This window comes from Trichechus manatus, unplaced genomic scaffold (genome assembly GCF_000243295.1).
Source record: "Trichechus manatus latirostris isolate Lorelei unplaced genomic scaffold, TriManLat1.0 scaffold00214, whole genome shotgun sequence".
In the NCBI taxonomy this organism is placed as follows: domain Eukaryota; kingdom Metazoa; phylum Chordata; class Mammalia; order Sirenia; family Trichechidae; genus Trichechus; species Trichechus manatus.
The window spans coordinates 1,311,734-1,327,632 of record NW_004444150.1 but is presented as its reverse complement, the minus strand read 5'-3'; positions in this window follow the sequence as shown (position 1 = coordinate 1,327,632).

Below are 15,899 nucleotides of genomic sequence, written 5' to 3'. Positions count from 1 at the left end.
GTGGGACAGGGCCAAGCAGGGCACACCCAGGCCCCAGACCTCCGTGTAGACAGCACACGCCTGCCATGCCTGCCCCCCCAAGTGTGCATGTGGTACCGACGCACACCCGCACCCCAGCGGGCACATCGTGCACGTGGTGGACACAGCGGCCCTGTCCACCCTCCAGCAGCCCCTCCCTGCCCCTCGCCAGCTGCCTACCACCCACCGATGGGCTCATGGCGCCCCCTTGTGGACGGTGTCTGGCTGGCCCCACTCAGCCTGAGCCCAGCCACCTCCGAAGGCCACTGCTTGAGGCCACAGGGGCAGCTGGAGGGGATCTGAGGCCAAGCCAGAAGCCAGAGACCACCAGCCTTTGTCAGGACTCATGCAGTGACCGGGGATGCCCTTAGCCAGGACAAGGGGCCCAGCCTCCAGCAGCCTCTGAGCTCCGGGATCCAGATGCCCACTGCTGTCGCTCCACAGACGGCCTTCCAGAGAGCCTCCTGTATCCATGCCCACTGTCCATGCCAACGTGCTCAGCTAAATGCCGCGCAGCGGGTGTGGCTCGTCCAGGAGCCCAGACCACGGTGCTGTGCAAACAGGGCTGCCTGGCCAACGACACTCGGCCATCGCTCCCACAAGGCCCACAGCCGTGTCCCCATCAGCCAGCAACACTGCCCGCCACCTGCATGGGAAGCACCAGGGTCAGCTGTGGCCTTGGGTAGATGGTCCAAACAGGGCCAGGGAAGGGCCTGGCACCCCCTTGTCCCCTCACCCCAAATCCCTGGGGTTTGGATTTGCACCGTCAACAGCTTCCTGGGGACAGAGGTGGAGATAGTGCCGATGGTGGCACTTGATAGACCCAAATCCCCTTCTGCTCAGCATGCTCCGTGTGACCTTGGGCAAGAGATCACTGCAACCCCAGCCACAGCCTGAGCCCCGCCCGCGGGCACCAGCCTGAGCCCCGACCCCACCCACAGCCTGAGCCCTGACCCCACCCACAGCCTGAACCCTGACCCCAGGCACTCAGCCTGAGCCCTGACCCCAGGCACTCAGCCTGAGCCTGCAGGTCCCCACCTGAAGATTGGGTCAGTGATCTGTTCTACCACACAAGTTAGAGGCATGAATGCAGTCCAGGTTGAGAGCTCAAAACAGCGTGGAAGAGGATGGTGGTGGCAGGGATATGGGCTAAGACCCACCTCTGAGACACCGCTCTTATTTAGGGTGGACTGTCTCCATGGTCTACTGGACCAAGCCAGCAGGTCCCCTGCCCCGCCCCCAGGGAAGCAAGCTTTCACTGTGGGAGAGGGGACTAGCCCCCTCTGGATCTCTGGATGGGCAGGGACCACGTGGGGTGGTCTTTCCAGAGTGGTCCCTGTGGAAGTATTTTCCTGCAAAATAAGTCTGAGAACACCCCATGCTGGTCCCCTCTCAGGACTCACAGGTCCAGGAATACGTCAAGGCCCAGGAAGCGTATTTGGCTGGAATCCCTTCCTTCCCACGGCACCCATTAACACCCTGTGCCATGGGTGTTCTGAGGGGCACACGTGGGAGCTTCTGCCGAGATGTGCCCCCCAGCGCTTCAAAGAGTGGGGCTTTTGGGCTAGGCTCCGTTCTATGACATCCTTGCCCCTTCCCCTGCCGCCCCCTACCCCGCCCCACATTTAGCACAAGAAAGAACCGAGTTTCCACACCTTCCTCTCTGATTCTCTTCTCCCGCCCGGCAGGAAATCGTTAAACAAATGAAGCTGATCATCCACCTGTGTCTACACAACAGGTCAGAACCAGACACTCCACAAAATGGATTTCCCAGAAAAACAGAAATTGGCAGTTTTCCCTCAAGCTAGTATTGGGAAGAGAAAACCGTGACACGGGTTTAAATAATGACGGGAAAGAGGCATCCTCACGGGTACCTGAGAGATTCAGCGAAAACAAGCTTACACTCTATCCAAAGCTTCTCTGCTTCCAAAGTCATTTCCATTTTTGTAAACTGGTCCTGGGAAAATGCTCCAGCCAGAAGGCACAAAGGCTGGATTCGGGCCACCTCTGCTGCTAGATGGGGTGTGGACCTCCCGCCGTGCCCTGCGTCCTCAGCAGTGGACACTGAGGAAACCTGGAGAACAAACCCACAGCGGGGTGACAAAGGGATGACAACAGAAACCCAGTTACCGCGGGGCGGATGCCGGCCCACAGCACCCCCCACGTGTGTCAGAGGAGAACTGTGGTCCACAGGGTTTTCAATGGTTGATTTTTTGGAAGTAGATCGCCAGGCCTTTCTTCTGAGGTGCCTCTGGGTGGAGTTGAACCTCCAGCCTTTTGGTTAGCATCCAAGTGTGTAAACCGCCGAACCACCCAGGACTCCATAAAGTGGTACGGCCATCTTTATTTTCCTCTTCCTTGCGTTGCTGTGAATTTTTAACCATTAGCAGCTACTACCTTTGTTGGGGGTGGGCAACTGTGTTCACTTTTTTCTGGACATGGGCCCAGAAGTGCATGAAGCATCATCTTGGGTCCGTGACATGCTCCCAACACGTCCCACGTGGCCGCTTTTATTGTAACATGCTTACGTATTTGTTCACACAAGTCTATCTGCATATTAATAATAAAATGAGCACCCCAAGCCCCTCACACCCAAGAACAAAAGCGTTAAATACGTGCTCTCCCCTACCCCAGCCTCCCTACCCTCCTGCCTCCCCACCACCCTGGAGATAAACACCGGCCCCAGTTGTATATTTATTTGATTCCTTTGATTTTTATAAAGTTTTGTCACATATAAATGTAACCTAAACTGTCTATTGTTTAGTTTTAGTTGGTTTTAAACATAACCTGCCGTGCGCAGTCCCTGAGTGTTGGGGGGACAACCTACCGTGGCCCCTGCACTTCCCGCCCACGTGGCCTAATCAGAAGCCTTGGCCTAGAACATTCTCCCATAGCGGAGTGTGGAAACTGCATTTCAATCTGTCTCCGTTTCTCCGCCGTATCAGCGAGCCTCCCTCGCTGTCCTGGGCGCAGTCTGTCTCTCTGTCCTGCTCACGCCGTTATCTTTCACCTGCCGGACAAGAGGAAGGCGTGCAGACCACCCGCCCTGCAGTGGCCGTGGGAAGTAGCTCCCTAGCCCTGGGGGAGCGGCTCCCACAGGCAAAGCTGACCTTGCTCTGTCTCTGTGAGGAAACAGTGTCACCCGCCGCCCCTGTGTGAGGCATGTGTCTTGTCGGTGACATCAGACCCCGGCTGGACCTTGAGGACTTAACCTTGGTCTCTGAACTTCGTCAGTAAGATTCGGCCACAGTTATTGCCCAGAGCTCTGGTAGCTCTGGTTCCACGGCCGTGGAATATTTCATTCTGTGACTGCGCCACAATGGGCCCATCTCCACGCTGGTGGACTTCTTGGGACCTGGGATACGTGCATGATCGGTTTTATAACATGAGTCCAACTTTTCCGGAGTGCTTGTTCAAACGGACCCCCCTCTGGCAACAGAAGGCCTGTAGACACAAGTCTTCTCTGTCCCTCGGTTTGGCTCACTTTCCTTTGTGTTTGCCAGGGGCTGGAAATAAGACGGAATCTGCACATTCCCCGCTGGGCTGGGAGCTTGCTGCGGGCAGGGCCCCAGCCTCAGGCACCTTTGTAAGCCCAGAGCCAGCACTGGCCTGCCCAGAGCAGAGCCAGTGACCCACATCCTGGGCTACATACCCACTGTTGTCATTGTTAGGTGCTGTTGAGTCGATTCAGACTCTCGGGGACCCCACGTGCGCAGAGTAGAGCTGCTCCATAGGGTTTTCAAGGCTGTGACCTTTTGGAAGCAGATCGCCAGGCCTGTCTTCCAAGGCACCTGTGGGTGGGTTTGAACCACCAACCTTTCAGCTAGTAGTTAAGTGCTAACTTAACCAGGTTACCATCTGCCACCGTGGGCAGGCGTGCCTCCTGGCGTCTGACTGTAGACCAGAACCAAACCGAGGGAAGGGGCTGCCTGGGGCGGGGGGAGCCCTAGGGGTTCAAAGAGTGGGTCACTCTGGGAGTCTGCCTCACCAGCAAACGGTATCATGTCTTCCTACGCATCTGTAAGGGGACAGAGCAGCAGGCCAGGGTGGGAGGCAGCGAGTGAGGAGTCAGGAAAGTGGGGTGCCACCCCAACGCTGCCCCAAACTAGCTGAGTCCCACCCACACCAGCAGGGAACATTGACGGAGTGCTGGACTCTTCCCTCACAGAACGCCCCCCACTCCACGAGGTGAACACAACACCACCTTTGCAAAACCTGGCGTCCCTACAGCGCTGCCCAAAAAAGTGTCATCAGGCCACTTTAAAAAGGTGAAAAGAAACGGATCAAGTTCATCCTAATAATAGAGTTTCCTTTTACCCAACAAATCCGAATTATTATTGCAGCATGGAGTATAAAAAACAGGGAAGAGCTAGTCTGCATTATGTTTTTCTACTGTTTTTAAAATCCCATGTTTACTTCACACTTAGAGACACATTTCAAGTGCCCGATGGCCACACGTGGCGGGTGACCACGGTGCTGGGCAGTGCAGAGTGGAAGTGAGCAAGACACCTCCCCTCCCGCTCCAGGTGCGGGTGGATAAGAATGTGAAAAAAGGCAAAGGACTTTTTCCAAAAAAGAAGGTGATGACCCATGCAGGGAAGGGCCAAGAAAGGGGCTGGCTGGCCCTCGAGGGACTGAGGCAGCTGTTGTGACTGTTTTTTTTTTTTAAATTGTGCTTTAGGTGAAAGTTTACAGCTCAAGTTAATTTCTCATTCAAAAATGTATACACATACTGTTTTGTGGCATTGGTTGCAATCCCCACAATGTGACAGCACGATCCTCCTCTCCACCCCGGGTTCCCTGTGTCCATCCGTCCAGTTCCTGTCCCTTCCTGCCTTCCCGTCCTGCTTTTGGACAGGAGCTGCCCATTTGGTCTCGTATATTTGATTGAACTAAGAAGTTCTGTTAACCCAGAACTGAAACCATTCCAGAAGCCCACTTTTCAGACAAAGATGAAAAAGGCCGATAAAACAAAAAATAATACACGTGAAGAATGTGACTGGGTTTTTGAAATATTTAAGCAACAGCGACCCGCTCCCCTGCGCTCCGATCCAAGGGAGCACGAGCCTGCCCCCTGCTGGACTTGCTTATCCCTGCACACTGACGTCTTCAGTGGGGGCATCCTGCCACCTAGTGGCGAGAGTGGGCATTTCTGCACGGGACCAGCTCCTGCAGGGCGGGGGCTGGAAAGAAAACGACCCACAGATCCAAGGCCTGGGTGAGGCCCAAAAACGTCAGGAACAGGGCCAGGCTGGGTGAGTGAGTGAGACACTCCCCCTGGGATGCAGAACTGAAGAAACCCCAAAAACCCAGTCATCAAGATAGATAATATCTAATGCAATATTTTTTTTAAATCAAAATGAATGCAAAAATATGCAAGATAGACAAAATGACACAATTTTAGGTAAGGAAGGATCTGACCCTGCAATGGCCCAATACCTCCCTTGCCTCCCCCTGGTCCTGACCCTGGAGGTGAGGTTGGGGTCCTTCTGCGCAGCAGGGAGACCGGCCTGAGGGCGCCAGGGCTCTCCCAGGGGCTGAGGTTCTTTCTGGAAGAAGTTGGGAGCTAGCACAGACCCCTTCGGCCTTTCTGGTCACTCTACTTAGCCAGCCAGAGACCTTGTCATCAGGAGGCAACCACGTCCTCAGAACTGCCAACCCTTTCCCAGATGAGGGTTAAGGGAGGCCGCTTGGGTCCAGTGACCCTGCAGCAACTGGGCCGTGGTGGCAGCTGCCGTGCCACCTCACCCCAAGCTCTTTCCAGATCTGGGGTGACAGCATGAGGGCAACAGGCCCTTCTCCATGAGGAACCCTGGAGGCCAGCCCTGAGCTAATGGACGAGTAGCTTCCACAATGCCCACACAGGCCCTGTGGTGATCTGGTCATAAAGCCAGGGACAGTGGCATGGTGCAGGCTGGCAGCCTCCATCCATGCCACCCTCGGCTCCGCTCACCGGCCAGGCTACCGCAGAGATCAGAGATCCACTTTGGTTTCTCCTGGCACCTCTGGCCAAGTAGAATGATTCTGGGGAGATTTTAGCCTCCTTTCCCCACGAAAGCAACCCGGGGGTGTGGTGACGATTTTGTTTAATGCTTCTCTTTTAGGAGGGACGTGGTCAGCACTGGGCCAGATGACAGCTGAGCCCAGAAACAGCCCCTCTCACGGCGTTCCCTGCACAAGCCGTCGACTTCTCTTTTTTAAAAAGTCCTTTCATATTATTCTCATTTCCATCCGCCTGTGCTTGGAGCATGAGGAAGGGGATTTGCCCATTTCTGCTCTGTTCTGCCCAACACAGCAGCCACCACACACACGTGGCCATCAGGCACTTAAAACACGGCTGGTCCGAAGCGGGATGTGCTCCAAGTGTGAGCTACACGCCAGACTGTGCAGACTTAGTACGAAAAAAATCGGGCAAATTGTCTCCTCAACAGTTCCTTCTATCGATCATGCATGCCACATGAGCTTAAAAGTCAAGGCCAAGGAAAATCTAGGTGAGGGGTTTTCAAACTACAGGTGGCAAATTTCAGTTATTTGTGAAAATACATCTGAATCCAAGGGAGGCGGCTCAGCATGGAAGCTCTTGTCCCCTCAGTAGCGCAGCCGGAAAAGCCAGGCCTGGGGGTTGGGCCAGGCAAGACCTTGCTTACAGAGGGGCATGGGGACAGGATTTCGGGGGAGGAACTGGGTCGTGCAGACGGTTTCACTCTAGCTGCCTTTTCTTGTCTGAACCCTCTCGCCGTTTCAGTCTTTGCTCTGGTTCACAGGAGTGTGAGTCCCCTGATTCCAGGGATTACCCACAAAGCCCTGTCCCACCTCCCTAAAGAGCACTGGGAGCCCTCTTCCAAATCCCAGCAGTGACCACTCACTGCCGTCCTTGTCCCCAAATCAGCAGGTCAGGTGACAGGAGAGAAAAGTGGAGGAGTTCTGGCGAGATGTCTGTTTATGGTCTGGAGGCAGAACACACCCTGCGGAAGCTCCCTTTTTGCCCTTGTGAACTTCAACTGATTGGACAAGGCCCACCACACTGTGGAACATCATCTATTTTACTTGAGGCCAAATGACTTAATCACATGTGACTACTCTATAACAGGATCTGGACTAGTGTTTGACCCAATCACTGGACAGCAGAGCCTAGCCACGTTGGCACACAAAATTCACCATCACACTGGCCTTCACATCACCCAGCCCAAGCCCCACATATGGGATGATTCTAATGTCATGGACCTGCCACTCCACCATATAGCTGATACAGCAGAAGTTAAGCTTCAGGTATATACCCTGTTGTACAGTGGTAATGAGGACGTACGCTGTTGAAATGGGCCCACGCAGGTCTATGCAGGGGTGAAAGGCATTGAAAGTCCGTGGACCCCTTATGCCTGTGCCTAGCCAAAGGAGCTGTGCCTGCCCTGAGTTCCTGGTTTAGGGGAGCTGGCAGATTATTTTTTCCCGTTTGTTAATTTGTTCCCTCTCCAAGGCCAAGAGAATGGCTCAGGGCACGTGACGGGTCCTACATCCGGCCCAGGGGACTTGGCAATCACTGAAGCCATCCTGGACCCAGTGCAGAGCGGGGAGGAGGAGGTAAATGGAAGAGAGGTTTTTCCCAAAGGGGATATTTTTTGATCCATGCGGAAGGTCAGACCCAGGTACTTACCTTTTGCCCACTGAGTGCCGCTTTTCACTGGTTCTAGATGGCCGAGTAGACTCTGTGCCACTGGGTCTCTCCAGATGTGGAAAACACCTCCTGAGCGCCCCTGATTTCCTGTCTCACTGCGCACCACAACCTGATCTGGCCTGATGGGTGCCGGTTCCCACCGGGTCAGGTCTGGCAACTCCTCACTGCTTCCAAAACGTCTCTCCCTCCCCCGCCACTCAGTCCAATTCCTCAACTTTGCCTTTAATGTTCAGGGCTCCTAGATTGTCATATATAATCTATTCACTTGGTTTTTTGGGTCTTTGTTGTAAGAGGGACCACTGGAAGCGTCTGACTACTCCGCCGTCTTGGCCATGCCCCTACATGGGATGATTCTAGCCCCAAGTGACCCTCGCCATCTGAACCTTCCCAGCCACGGCCCCTCACGGAGCAAAACCAAATCCCCCACCCCCGCATTGTGTCCTGCTAGGATCTCTAACCCCTGGGCTCCACGTGCTCCATGAAAGGGTGGCTGTTCCATCTTATCCAGTTCAGGCCGGGTGACGTATTGCACAGAATGAAACAACAGGGTCATCAACCTGTTCTTTCTTTGGCAAGTGACTGCTCATCCCTTCCAATCTGAACAGACTCATTGATGCCGATTTCTGTCTAAAATCTCGTGGTTTTTAAACTTCTGAGTCTAAGCTAATTTTAATGACCTGCGAGCTTGACAATATAAAGACTTGGTGAGAAGCTGTATTCTCGGGAAGGACGTGCCCAGTTGAAAAGTGCTCCTATTAGTCTGAGTTCTTTAGTTGCAAGTGACAGAAATGCAACCCAAACCAGCTGATATTCAGGAAGGAGGCATCAGCCATGGTGGAGGCGGCGTCAGGAGCAGCTGGATTCAGGGGCTGAGATGACATTGTTGACGTCTTGGAGACTTTCTGTTTTCTTGGCTCTGTTGTTCTCATTCTCCCCTTCTGTAAATGAACCCTCCCGTGGAGCCAGAGGAAGGGAAGACATGGCCAGAGTTCCAGGTTGATATTGTCCCCTGTCAATAACTCCAGATGGAAACTCTTTCCCCCTGTTCAGTGTCTGCCATGTGCACACATGCATGCACACACACACGAAGACGCAAAGCACTCCAACTATATAGTGTACTTTTGGGTCATAGCTTCTATTTCCTTAAAAGTGACAATAATGGGGCTAACGTCTTTACTATCTCCCCCGTTCACATCCTACAGTGTGCTTTACCAAAATCAAGCCTGTGACTCTCACTGCATCGTCAAATGTATTTAGAGGTTTTGTCGTGACAGCTCATTGAGAAGTTCAGCGCTGTTGTAGGAGGGTGTGGTTATCACCAACACAGCAATTAGTGTTAGGTGCTCTGGGAGGGCCAGGAGTCAGTTGTTTTCAGTACAGTGGTGGCAGTCCTCTATTTAAACCCAGTGGTTCCTGCAAAGCTCCTCCCCTCCCCAGCATTGCAAACCTTGGCGTCAACACGCTTGAGTCACCTCGCTTCTCTCCCCCACGCAAACAAGTTAAATGGCAGCCAGCGGCAGGATGAGGGTCCTGTCCTGGTCAGCTTTGCTGCAGTAACAAACAGCCCCAAGTCTCAGCATCGTACAACGAGCGTTTATTTCCCGATAGGGCTGCAGGTGGGCTGCGGACCAGCTACTGCGGCTCTGCCACCTGTCTTCCCATTGCTTCGGACATGCCCTCCGGGGTCACACGCACACACACACACGGTGTTCTGTCTGCTGACACTAAGAGCTCAGCCATCCACCCTCCTCTTCCTCAGCCTCCAGCCGTGGTGAAGTTTCACAACCCAAGGCAGATGGCCTAACATTCCTTTTCTAATGACACGTTCTGTGTGGAAGGCAGACAGACGGTAAAAAAGACATCTAATGGAAGGAAATATTTGAGGTAAAATATAAAAATTGCTACTCCAAAGAGCATTTTTAATTATCACTTTGAAGTTAGGAAGTGTCTCAGGAGAATACGGAGCTTGAGAGACTCATTTCTTTATTTCTCGCTGGGTTGCCCCTCCTCTGCGCTCCCTCCAGGAGGGGCCGTGCGGGCTGGCCTCCCATCCTCAGCTTCCTCCTGTGGCCTCAGTTCTGGTCTTTGGGCTTTCTGGAGGCTGGACGCAGCCCAGAACCCTCCACCTCAGTGTTCTCCAGTCCGACTGCATAAGGTGCCACGGCTTGGCTGGGAGGCTGGTGTTTCTCAATCTCTCTCTCTCTGTCCACCCCCAGACAGCACTTCACTACTTTATTTATCCTACAAGTATTTATTGAATGTCTTCTACATGCCAGACGCAGGTATCTATCAAGTGAAACCTGCCTTCAGGTTGGCACATTAAAACGAATTAATTCCCCAGTTGCCTGGAACCAATCATGACAGAAAAGCAATGGTGAGTGTTTATCTGAGTTAGGGTGCTCAGAGAGGCAGTGCTTCAGGGGAGTGGCCGGACTGCCCTTTATAACATATTTTCACACACAAATATAACGCCTCCTGCATTATTTTCTGTCAAAACTCAGATTCTCACCTCCCCTTTCCTGAAAGATTCACTTAAAGCAGGATTTCACAGGGCAGGGCTACTGACCTTTGGGGCTGGATAAGGAGCCTTGGTGGTGTGGTGGTTAAGTTCTCAGCTGCTAACCAAAAGGTCAGTGGTTTGAACTCACCACTGGTTCCACCGGAGAAAGAGCTGGTGATCTACTTCTGTAAAGATTACAGCCTAGAAAACCCTTTGGGGCAGTTCTATTCTGTCACGTGGGGTCACTATGAGTCAGAATTGACTCGACGGCACCCAACAACAACAGCAATTTCTGTGCAGGTTCTGCTGTGCATTGTAGGATTTTAGCAGTGCGCCTGGATGCCAGCAGCATCTCCCACCCCCAGCTGTGACAACTAAAAACGTCCCCAGACATTGACACGTGTTTCCTGGGGGGCAAGGGATGGGGAGAGGCATCGATTGAGCCCGGTTGAGAGCCTCTGATTGAAATGGAATAATTCTCTTAGATTGTGAATCTTTCCTAAGCCTGTTTAACAAAACTATCTCCCTCATTTATATGCTGTGAGGAAGGTCTTTGTAAGTCATCTGACCAAGAACATTTTCTTCAGGGAAAAGTCCCACGGAGAAGGACATTTTTACATGGAAATATTCTAATGGCAAGTTTTGACAGACTTCTTCCCTCATTACATTTATGCCCTCATTTCCTCAATAATTACTGTTAGTACTATTTCAGGTTTCTATTTTTGTCTAAGCTTTGTCATTCCTGACACATTTTCGACAGCCTCTTCCACTAAACAGGGATTGAATGAATTTTCTGTGAGGGAAATTTTAACTTAGAGCCTTTCATCTAGAATATAACAGGAGGGGTGTGTTCCTATTAGAGCACGTTGCTGAGAAAGACAGTTCTCATAATTGCCTCAAAAGGAGAAGGCTCTGGAGACTGGGTTTCAGCAGGAGCTTCGTGTCTGAAAATGCCGCCCTGGTTTGATCGTTCTTATTCCCACCTATCTTTCTGATGCCTCCGCTGCCCTTTGCAAGTTCTTCTTGTCCCTGAGAAGCCGGCACCCGTCACCTCCCTTCCCAGTCTTTGCGGAATCTCCTCACATCTACATTTCATGAGGCACTGGGGGTAGGGGGGAGGCCAGAACCACTGGCCCAGATTTTTCTGACAGGGATAAACGACCTTTGTACCCTTTTCTTTCTGTGAAGTGTCAGAAAGGAAAAATAATCATTTTCCCCTCAAGGCTTTTATGTAAATAAGTGCAAAACCAAGCAGCAGGAAATGAAAAAGAAGAGTCCCTAGTTCTTTTTCTTTTAAGAGAAATATGGAGAAATTTGTCCTCTTTGTTTATTCGACTAAAGTGGTCTATTTAAATATTTTAGACTTAACACATACTCGTAATATGTCATGAGTGATGCTGTGTTAAGAGTTGAAACGCTGTAACAGGTATTCTTCAAATCAAGATGACCTCTCAAATTCGTTTCAGGAAAAAGCATTGTTGCCTGAATACAGTCTTCAAAAGGGGTGAACATTTGTTTTTTTAAATCTTGATATAGTTGCTTGAAAAAGGGTGACTTTGGGGCCTTCTGGATGAGCATGGCTGTATACATCAGAAATTGTACCTTTATCCACCCAGAAATCACATAAAAACAAGGAAAAACTTTCAAACTCTATTTTCAGAAAAAAACTAGGAGAGAAGTATAATCTGCAGACTCTGAAAATACATATGAAAGCAAAAAAGAAAAAAGCTAAAACCAGGCAGAAGCTCTGAGGAGAAAGTACAGAGGAGAAGCTTGGAGGCTGGTGAGCTGGTCCAGAGAAGGCAGAGCACAAAACATGCCAGCAGAAGCTCTCTTGTAGATGAAGGGGGCTGGCTTTGAAAGGAAACCACTTTATCACTTGTCTGCAACAACAGGAAGGGAAAGTGGAGGGAGCCATATTGTTGGCAAAAGTCCACATGGACCCGGCTCGGTCCAAAGATTCAAAGAAGGCAAGGCGACACACATCATTACACGGACTGCCTATCTTTGCAGGAAGCTGTCCATCTCAGTGGAAGCAGAGGGCACTGCACTGACCCCTTCCTCACAGAGCCACTTCCTGCAAGCAGCTGGGTCAGAAGAATCAATTCATTTAATGATGGGTGGAGAAAATAAACTGACACAGCAGTGGCACAAAGATGCTATTGTAAATCTGAAAAAGAGCATCAAAACTTCTTAACAAACAAAGAATACTCATCAGAAAAGTGTTGCAATGGAGCTGTTGAAATTGTGACCAGATGTTTTACCATAAATTTCTGAAGTTTTAAAAAAACAATTATTTCTATGGATGAAAAGACTATAAAGCGGACAAGCAAAATTTTAGGGGAAAAATTGGCAGGAGAAGAGAAAATGTCAGCTGGCAAAATTCAGGGGGAGAAATAGAAGAAAAAACAAACAGTAAAGAAATAAAGGTTAAAAAAAGGGGGGGGGAGCAATTCTGCAGGAAGTACAGAAACGTACACCCTAAGGCACAGTATTTCAGGAGGCAGAAAGGCATATGGAGGACACAAATTAGGGGATGAAATTAAATAAGATTAATGATGGTATTTAAGAGGATTAAAGATAAGGACAAAGAAGATCCAATGCATGTATTATAGGAGCCCATGAAGAAGAAAAACAAGACAAAGGAACAGAACACATTTTAAAGATGCAATTAAAGAAAGATAAGGAAAGAATGTTCGGGGCAGTCAGGCAAGATTATCAAGTCTCTTAACAGAAGAAGAAAAGTCAGGCTAGCCCCAAGTTCCTGCACAGCTACATGGAATACTAGAAGATAAAGAGAAATATTTACATGATCCTCGAGGCGAGAATCCTGGCCCTATAATGTATATCTGACCAATTTCCTTCAACTCTAATGGCTGGAGAAAAAAAACCGTTTTGAGGATGCATAACTCAGGGAATGTGACTTCCATGAACCCGTCTTGAGGAAACAGCTGCAGGATAAATGGCAACTTATCAAAAGATGCCTGGGAATCCCAACAAAAGGACTGACGGTGAACACTGAATATGTTAACTGCAGAACTACATTAAAAACAAATTATTTTCCCTCAATATAAAAAAAAACAAAACAAACAAAAGCAAAAGAGAGATTAGGAATGTAGACGACAGAAGGGAATTGAAATGTCATATACCATGAGAGCATAGAAATTTGGAGGAGAGAAAGGTGGGGAGAGGGACAGTAAGTTGTTAATTGTCTCATAGTAACTGGGAATCAAAAGAAGTTCTTTAAAAATAATCAGTAATAGTACAGGAATATTTAACCGTTCACCTACTAAGCAAGATAACATGATTGAAAATGGATAGTGGAGAAAAGAGGAGCAAAAATGCTAATTTTATTCCTGCTCTTAGTAGGCTACTGATACTATCTAAACAAAGACGGAAGGTATTATGTAAGATTATATTGATAAAGATAACCATTAGTGCCTTCCTAAGTATCAGAAGAATTGCGCATTAAAAATCAAACGAACAAAGCAAAACAAAGACACAACATTCTAAAAGACTTTTTTTAAACAAAGAGAAAACAAAATGTAAAAGAATATGAAAGAACTCAGACAAATATAACTATTTAGAAAAAGAGAGATTTACTGATGGTACCAAAAAGCAAAACCCAACCCTATGCTATACACAAGAAATACACCTGAAAATTATTTTAAAAGGCTGAAAATAAAGGATAGACAATGGTATATCAGGAGAAAGACATCAAACAGAGTAGGGATCAGAATCTCAGGCATGATGAGACTCAAGCCTAAAGCTTCTACTAAAACAAAGCATTGTAAAGGTTAATTGTGCCCTTTACAATGAAAATGTAACTCTTATCCATTCAGCAAATAACAGCAGCAAGTTCTGAAAGCAGAAATTATCAGGGAAGGAATCAACAGAAACACAAAGGGAGACTTTATTTCACCTCTCTCAGTCCACCACTGAACGAGTAGATTAAACTAAGATAAACATTATTGGAAAGATCACAATGTAGTAAAACTAGAAATCAAACATAAAATTAGATTAACAAAATGTTTCTTCCTGCTAACGTATTTTTAATGACTCTGGACCCAAAGAAGAAATACAAAACATGCAAAATATATAGGAAATAGCATTAGTGAAAAATCTCTATATCAGAACCAATAAGGTACAGCTCAAACGGTGCTCAAAGGAAAATGCATAGCCTTAATTATGTACCGCAATACCAAAGAAAAAATAAAAACATGTTATTTCAATGTCTGACTCAAGAGTTAGAAAAAAGAACAACAGAACAAACCAAAAGGAAGTAGAAGGAAGAAATTAATAAAGATAAAAGCAGAAATTAATACATTAGAAAAGTATTAACTAGGAAGTAAATCCAAAAGCTGGTGATTTGTGATCAGTGGGTGGGTGGGCTGGTGGCTGGGATGGCTCATTCCTGTCCCAGCGTTTCTCTCGTTCCCCAGCACGCTCGTCTGGGCTTCTTCACCCTGGGTATCAGGACGCCAAAGAAGAGCAAGAGAGGGCAAGCCCCCAGGGGCAAGCACTTTCCGGTCTCTGCTTGCATCATCCTCACTAATCTCCCTTTGGCCAAACCAGTCACGTGGCCAAGCCGAGATTCAAGACGTGGAGAAACAGACGCCACCTCTCGATGGAAGGAGCAGCAAAGTCACATTGCAAAGGAGCAGGTATGTTGTTGTCCACTATTGAGTGGATTTCAACTCACAGCGACCCTATAGGACAGCGCAGAACTGCCCCATAGGGTTTCCCAGGCTGTAATCTTTATGGAAGCAGACTGCCACATCTTTCTCCCACAGAGAGGCTGGTGGGTTTGAACTGCTTAACCATGGTGCCACAGGGCTTCTTGGAGCTGGTGTATATGGCTAGAAATAATCCGTGGCCATTTTTTGCAATCTACTGTCCCAGGTTCCTGACCTAGGTGACAGTGTAGATAGACATCCAAGGGGAAGACAAATGGAGGAAGAGAAGGAGCTGGTTGGCTGGGGACCATTTTCCTCTTGGCCGTGTAATAGGCAACTTTTCCTTAGTTTCCATGGCTAACCCTTATATTTGCCAGCACTCCCACTCCTTATGGGAATTGGCCTCCCTCCCCAGCCCACCCACCCCCAGCACAGCTGACGGGAGTGGACATCTGCCTCAAGGACAACCAATCCATAAACGGGTCTGTGTCCCATGACTTTGAGGCCAGCTCAGAACGATGAGCTGAGCCGGCCAGATTCCTCCCCTAGGAATGAGGCTCCAATACTAGAGGCGGGGTTGGTGGCTTGGGATATCCTGCAGACAAGCATCTGGGGTGCAGCAAAGGCTGGTGGATTGGCTACTCCCTTCCCTTGCCCCTCAAGCTACAGGGGCAATGGCTCCCCATGGTTGCTGGCCCCTGGGCGCTCCACCACCTGCTGTGGATTCTCCTGACCTCCCCAGAGAAGATCTACGAAATTCCAACGGGACTTTGACAGGCGGCGTGTGACAACACTCAGAACATCTGCATCGTTCTCCAGGACGTGAGAAACGCCGCCCGCTTGCCCCCGACGGTGTTTCTGTGACAGAAGAAAGCCGCCAGCCGCTGAGGGCTGCTCCCGGGTGAAACGCTCTTGGCGACATCTTCTGAGATGGTAGCGGCGAGAAGGGGGGTGGACTTTCACCGTTGGGACTTTGGAAACAATTTAAAGGAAAACCCCCAGCAGAGAGCTGAAAAGCCGGTGTGGTTACTGC